Source organism: Grammomys surdaster, unplaced genomic scaffold, assembly GCF_004785775.1.
Source record: "Grammomys surdaster isolate TR1022 unplaced genomic scaffold, NIH_TR_1.0 835, whole genome shotgun sequence".
NCBI lineage: Eukaryota > Metazoa > Chordata > Mammalia > Rodentia > Muridae > Grammomys > Grammomys surdaster.
Window position 1 is genome coordinate 7,810 of NW_021605254.1, and position 8,166 is coordinate 15,975.

An 8,166-nucleotide genomic window follows, 5' to 3' on the forward strand; every position below is an offset into this window, starting at 1 on the left:
GTTTGGTAGAGTGATGTATGAAGTGGGGGACAGGGCTGTCTCTGCAAGCCCATGCTGAGGCCTCCCTTCCCCCTAAGGTCCCAGCCACAAGATGACAAGATGGGAATAATATAGAACAGATTTCATTTAAGGCATAGAGAGAGAAGTTAAGGGGGTATTAGAGACAGACAGACAGAGAGAGATACAGAGAGAGAAATAGAGAGAAAGAGAGTGAGAGACAGAGAGAGACAAAGACCTAGACAGAGAGAGTAGAGGAATAGAGGCTGGCCATGAACCCTTGGAGAGAGGGGGGAAGGGAAGAATGGGGATACAAGAGACAAAGAGGGAAGAGAAGAAGAAAGCAAAAGTACAAGGGAGTAAGAGATTGAGGAGGGGGAAAGCAGCTCCTTTTGTAATGAGTCAGGCATACCTGGCTGTTAACAGATAACTGTAAGGTGGAGCCTAGAAGAAATGTTAACATCATTATTCCCTTCAGAACAACATTATTAGCACCTCCTTCATCATGTGGTTTACAAATACAGAAGCAAATTCACAGAGAGTAAATAGCTTTAGATTGCAACTGATTTTCATGTCATCCACACATAAATTGAGAACCAAAGATAACAGTAGAGTGAATAAATATTATTTGCTTTGTTTTAGTATACAAAAAAACCAGAAGTAATAATTATTCAATAATGTACACAAAACCTGTAGAGTTATTTCTTAGTGAATAGTCACTAAGTTATTTTTAATATATGTATTTATACTACTTTTTTACATGAGGAATCAACTATTATTAAAAGCACTTGGTGTGGAGATCTTATTCTCTTCAGTTTTCAAGAAATAGCTTGTAAGGAAGCAATTCACAAGCATTTAGTCTATTTGCTTTCAAATGTTTATCTAAGAGTAGATCCAAGAACCTGATATAGTTCCTCTGTCAATAGGCTGAGTGTCTTAGCTCTCCTATTCAGGGACACTGTAGCTGGGAACTACTCTTTGTACCACTTGATTTATGTCAGTCTCTTTGTATCGATGTACTTTTATATATCTCTATTTGTCTCTTGTTTTAGCTGATAGGACATAAAAATCATGTTTCTAAATATATGTGTTGTTGTGTGAAAGGAAGTTTAGCTGTTCATAACACTTCATAAAAATCAGTAGCATTACATCAGGTTGATTGTTACGTTAACTGAAGTAAAACGTAAGCCAGAGATTACTGAATGACGACACAAAGTGGAGCATAAGACAGGCATGAACATGAGGAACCTTGTGTCTTGAGGTGTTGATCACCACAGAGAACAAGAGACCGTAGAGCTTCCCTCCATACCTTAGTAATGGAAACACCAGGTAAGAGAAGTAAAGAGCTGTATTGACCTCTTTGCTAGGACTCAGAGAATGTGGATATATCACTTAGCATTGGAGTCCTTGTATTTGGTGTTTCTCATTTCAAATGCATAATCTTTATAATGTGAGTGGCAGTGGTGCAGGGAGGTCTCAACATTATGGAGAAGCCATCTGAGCATGTTGTGATTGTCATCTACTGTATAAGTGCTTTGTTTCCCTTTGTAACTCTGAGTGATAGGAGAAAAAATTTTCACCCATCATTCTCAGTGTCACAATGACACTACCAGGCTGTTCATTTGTGTGGTGGTTAGAATTTTATCAACATAATACAAACTAGGGTCATGAGGAACAAGGAACCTCAGTTAGAAAAAAATGAGTCCATCAAATTGGTTTGTAAGTAATTATGTAAGGACATTTTCTTGATTAATGGCTGATGTATGAAATCTGAGGCAGATTTGGATGGTTGCATCCATGTGTCTGTATTCCTGTTTTATATTAGAAAGCATGTTAAACAACTCTTGAGAGCAAGCAAGTAAGCAGATTTAATTCATGGTTTTGGATTGTTTTCCCACTCTCAAGTTCTTCCTCTAATTTAATGTCCTGATTTTTTTCCATATGGCTCTATAAGAGTCAAGATGACCCTTTCTTTCCTATGTCGCTTCTGATCATGATGTTGGTCATATCAGTAGATCACAAAATAGGACTATAAAAACATTTTAATCCATCATGTTTGCTTCCCTTGCAAGGGTTCAAACCCAAAGACTTAGGTCTATGTGATGTGACTGGGATATAGACATTCCCTTAGTACACACCTTTAATCCCAAGCAATATAGATAATACTAGCTTCTAGAGGGAAACAGCTATTTTTGAAAGTGACTTCTTTTTAACAGCCATATAATCAGAGAAAAACTTGATAGAATAAATCAGAGATAGGATATGCTGAACTCTCAAAGAAGAGATAGAAAATTATGCAATCAAGTGCAGTGTAAGTATAGAGAAAGTCATGTTGGAATCAGTACAGTGAGTACAGTGTAGTGAAGGTAATTTAGTCCATGGGTTCATGTAGTTCCGTGTAGTTCAGCATAGTCAGTTGAAGACAGAGAATAAGAAGGAGCCAGAAAATGAGAACAGACTGCCATAGCTGGCATGAGGGCAAGCAGATCAATTTAGTGAGAAGCTGAGAAAAGCCATAGTGACTCAATCACCTTAGACTCTTTTCAGCCCAAACAGCTGATTTCAATCAGCTAGCCAGAGTTTTGAAAGAGCTAGCAGTTCTGAGCTTATTCAGCAGTAAGCCTACAAGTCAACAATTATATCAGGTGAAAAAAATTAAATTTATAGTCTTGTAGTACCACAAGAGAATCCTTCTTCTAACTTGAAGCCTTTGAGAAGCCACAGATAATAAACATATTGGAACCTTCCTTCAAAACAGTCTGGTCTACTTCGGGCACAGTAGCAGTATAAGTTGTATGTGTAGTCCCTAATCTCCATTGCCTAGGTCTGGGTTTGCCCTGCCATCCTGGGGAGCTGGTAGGATGCTTGTTTCCCGGTGGCCTTGAGGGGTGTCCACAGGAACAACCAGCTTCATATCCTCTCCCACAAACCCCTTGCCAGTCAGTTATGTCCTGTGTAACAATCAGTATAGATAAGCTCTTTGCTGTCCACTGACCTCCACTGTCTATCCCATGCTCTCCCTGATGTCCTGGGGTGTCATGGTGGCATCAGGATCATCCAGCCATAACCACAGAAAACCAGATGGCTAACACATAGTGTAAGAAGACAGTGAACTAGAAACAAGAAAATATAGCACCACCAGAGCCCAGCTATATTGCAATAGCAAGCCTTGGGCATTCTACGACAGAGTGCAAAAAATGTCCTTAAAACCACTTTTATAAATATGAGAGTGTATTTTAAAGAGGAAATGAATATATTCTGTAATGAAATGCACATAAATATATTCAAATATGTGAAAGAAATGAATAAAACTGCCAGGAACTGAAATTGGAAATAGAAAGTATAAAGAAAACACAACCTGAGGCAATTCTAGAGAAGGAAAACCTAGGAAAGAGAACAAGAAATACAGACCTAAGCATCATGAATAGAATACAAATGACATAATGCTGGATTAAAACACAAGAATCAAATGAATAAACAATACAAGAGAAGAAATTGGTACAATGGTGAAAGAAAATACAAAATCTAAAAATTTGATGACACGGAAAAAAATCCAGCAAATTGGGGCAGTATGAAAAGATGAAACTGAAGAGAAATTGACATAGAAGTAGGATAAAATTCCCAGCTCAAAGGCCAGAAAACATCTTCAACAGAATCATAGAAGAAAATTTCACTAACCTAAAGAAAATGATTCTTATAAATGTACAAGAGGCTTTAGAACACCCCATATATTATACCAGAAGAAGATAATTTTGACAAAAAGTAATCAAAATCCTATACGTATAGAGAAAGAAATGAATATTAAAAGCTTCAAGAGAAAAATACAAAGTAAAGTATAAAGGCAGACCTAGCAAAATTGGAGTAACTTCTCAATACACTCTACAAGAGTTTATGTTGACGTCTTGCAGATTCTAAGCATATTCAGATGTCATTCCAGACTACTATACCCATTAAACATTCAATAACCGTTGATTGATAAACTAAAATATTTTATGACAAAACCAATTTTCAACAATATGTATTTTTTTGCTAATCCAGTCTAATTTGGATACCAGAAGGAAAAGTCAAATACAAATAGGCTAACTACATCCAGGATCACACAAGAAATAAATAATGTTATACCAGTAAAACCCAAAGAAGAGAAACACACAAACACACACACACCACATACATTCACAAACACACAATCATCATCAATATCAAATTAACAGAAATTAACAAACAGTGATCATTAATATCTCTCAACATCAGTGGCCTCAATTCCCAAATAAAGAGACATAGATTAAATGAGTGGCTATTGAAATAGTATCTATCATTCCTCTATATACAAAGAACATACTTCAGAAACGTTAGACTCAACCTAAGAGTAAAGTGCTAGAAAACATTTGCAAGCAAATGCACCCAAGAAACAAGCTGAAATAACCATTCTAATATCCAATAAAACAGGCTTTCAGTGAAAAGCAATCAAAGAAGATGGGGAAGGCACTTCATACTCATCAAAGAAAAACTTGAAGAAGAGGCTGTCTTAATTCTGAATATCTCTGATCTAAAGCCAAGGGCACACACATTCTTTTTTTTTTTTTTTTTGGGGGGGGGACCCAACACATTTATTCAAATACAGTTATTTCAGTTAAGTTAAAATCCTCTAATCAGGACAGCCACGATTCCAGTCACTCCGGTGCGAAGTGTAGATATGTCAATACCCACGTCTGAACAAGCCATTGACTCCATAAAACTAAAACGAAACGGTCACTCAGAGTGAACAGTATTTCCAAGCACTTCACAGTCACGATAGCAAAAAACCTGCAGCTTTCCCATTTGGAGGGTCACATTTTCTACTAGGTTTCCTTCCCTTACAAAGGCGAGCTGGCCAGCTGGGGGAGGGTCAGAAGGAGGAAATCAACTCTTGTCTATCCAGGGAACTGCAGCTGTTATTACAAATGGCCCCGAGAGCCCATTAGAAAAAGAGGCTGTGTGAGACTGTCCCAAGCTGTGTCCCTGGAGTGCCCATTAAGTGGAACCTCCCCAGAACCCTAGCCTGGCCCCTAGCATCAGGAGAGCCACCCAGCTTGAGTAGGGCAGCAGAACCAAGGGGAAAGGTGGTATTCAGTCACTGTCTCAAGGCAGTTTGTCTACAAGCCAAGTGGAGGGGCAGGGGCGGTGGCCTCAGGCGCGAGGCACAGAACTCAGCACCCGACAACCCCACTCCCTCTGGGAGGTGGCGGGAGCGTCCCTTGAGGACTCCTGCATTTGCAAAACAGTGTGTTCTTCTCCCAACAAGGCAATTCGGCTCATCGCCCAGATCGGCGAGACGCTGCAGCTGGACGCGACGCACGACGGCCCGGCCTCGCCGAGTGCCGCCCCGGGCCCCCCGCCCGCGTCCCCGCGGGTCCTGGCGGCGCTGCCGGCGGACAAGGCCGGGACCCCAGCGAGGCGGCTGCTGCGGCCGGCGGGGTCAGCGGAGGCCGAGGACCCTGCGCCCCCGGGGGCCGTGCGCTGCGTGCTGGGGCAGCGCGGGCCCGTGCGGGGCCCGGCGGCGCCCTACTGCGTGGCGGAGATCGTCCCCGGCGCCAGCGCGCTGCCCCAGCAGCCTGGCCTTGAGGGACCCCCGGGGACCGGCAAACTAAGCACCCCGCAGCCACTGTCGGGCCCGTGCTGGCGGGGTTGGCTCCGGAACGCAGCCGCGTCCCGCCGCCTGCAACAGCGACGCGGATCTCAGCCGGAGACCCGCACTGGCGAAGACGACCCGCACCGGCTCCTGCAGCAGCTCGTGCTCTCGGGAAACCTCATCAAGGAGGCGGTGCGGAGACTTCATTCGCGACGGCTACAGCTACACGCAAAGCTTCCCGCACACCCGTTCCTCGGGCCTCTGTCAGCCCCGGTGCATGAGCCGCCTTCGCCCGGGAGCCCTCGCGCGGCCTGCAGCGACCCTGGCGCTTGCATGAGGAGGGCGCAGCTCAGAACTGGGGACGACCTTCTTGTCCCTGGCAGCTAACAACCTAGGTGCTCACAGCACCAGCCTGTAGCCGGGGACCAAGAGATTCACCCCAGGGCTTCACCCACCCGGAGCTGGTGGAGGACTCGAGCATTTGGAAACGGGAAAATAAGCTAAGGAAGACAGCCGAGAAATCGCAGATATTTTCATGGATAACTGAAATTGAGAGCCCCAAACTGTTTGAAACCCAGGACTTAGGTTTGTTTAAAGCAGATTCTATAGAGCGCACCCCAAACTGTCAGCAGGACTCCTCCTTTGGCTTGATCCAACCTGGTCGCTGCAATTCCGCGCAGACTCTCCTGTCCAACCGGGCGACCACGTGGCCACGGTGCATGCTCTCAGGATCGGCTCAGCCAGCTATGGAACGAAGGACGATGATCCCGTTACTTGCTGTACTTTTCAGGGCTGGTTCCTGATCCACTTTGGGGGAGGGGGAAAACAAGAGTGGACTTAATTTCGGGGAGCACCCCAAAATACCACACTTGAACATATAACGACAGTTAAAAGACCATCTCATCGTTTGCGGTGCTGGTTTCAGTGTAAAACATGCGATACCACGAGAGGACCCTCTTGGGGCTGAATAGAAGTATCTGGCTTTTTTGTCTGTCCCCCTTTTTTATTTCAACGGGTTGCTGTTAGCAGAGTGTTAAGGGAAAGCTTTACCCCACGAGGGTTGGGTGGGAGTAGGCAGTGAGCTGTGTCGAGTGGAAGGGTACGGCGAAGCACGGAGTGAACCCTCCTGCCTTCCTAAAGTTGTGTTTTTAAAGGAGACCCATCCCTCTTTGGGCTCAAGGTCACTGTTTCCTGGGTGTGCACTGGGTCGTGGGGCTCCCGCACTGAGACTAACCGAATTGCCTTGTTGGGCACACACATTCTTAACAGTAGCATTAATGAAGTAATCATACAATGAACTTCAATTGGTAATGGACCCGGGGGGGGGGGGGCAATGACTGGAATGTAAATAAATGATATAATTTAAATTAAAAATAATAGTGGGAGACTTCAACATCCCATTCTCACCAACAAACAGTCCATGGGGAAAGAAGTTAACAAGTTAAGAGAAATAATGAAATTAACAGAGGTTATGAATCAAATAGACCTAACATATATTTGTAGAACATTCCAATGCAAGACAAAAGATTACACCTACTTCTCAGCATGTCATGGAATTGTCTCCAAAACTGACCATATAGTCAGTCACAAAACAAGTCTCAATAAATACAAGATGAGTGACATAACTCCTTACATCTTCTCAGATCACTGTGGATTTAAAGCTAGAATTCTAAAACAACAGAAACAACAGAAAGCCTACAAACTCATGGAAGCTGAGAACCTTTCTACTCAATGACTGGGCCAAAGAAGAAATAAGGAAGGAAATGAAACACTTTATGGAATTCTATAAAAATGAAGGCACAGCATACCCAAACTTATGAGATATAATGAAAGTAGTACTAAGAGGAAAGTTCAAAGCACTAAACATCTTCATGAAGCACTTCAAGGAAAGCACTAAGCATCTTCATGAAGAAACTAGAAAGATCCTATATTACAACCTTAACTTTCTAGTCATCTGAAAGCTCTAGAATATATAAAGAAGCAACACACTCAACAGGGGTAGATGACAGGAACTTAACAAACGGGGGACTGAAACAAGTAAGTTACAAAAAAGAAAATAAAAGATCAATTGAAATATACTACAAAACTAGGAGCTGATGTTTTGAGAAAATCAACAAGAGAGGCAAACCTTTTGCCAAACTAAGAGGCAGGGACACAACATTCAAATTAACAATATCAGAAATGAAAATGGGAACATAAGAACAGAAAATAAGGAAATCCACAGTCATTGCATCCTATTTCAACAGCCTGTACTCCACACAATCTAAATGAAATGGATGATTTATTGATAAGTTCCACTTAACAAAGTTAAGTCAAGGTCTGATAAACTAAATGGATGACTTATTGATAGGTTTCACTTACCAAAGTTAAATCAAGGTCTGATAAACAATATAAACAGTCCTATAACCTACGAGAACATAGAAGCAATCATTAAAAGTCTCCCAACAAAAAGAAAAGCTCAGGGCCAGATAGTTTTCAAATATAATCATATCAGAGTATCAAAGAAGAGCTAATGTCAATACTCTTCAAAGTATTTCACATAATATAAACATAAAAAACTG

The 8,166-nt window shown here is 42.4% G+C and overlaps 1 pseudogene; it reads left to right on the forward strand.

Annotated features, from left to right (window-relative positions):
- Positions 1-3,500: 3,500 nt before the first annotated feature.
- On the forward strand, positions 3,501-6,257 carry LOC114634042 (annotated as a pseudogene).
- Positions 6,258-8,166: the final 1,909 nt, after the last annotated feature.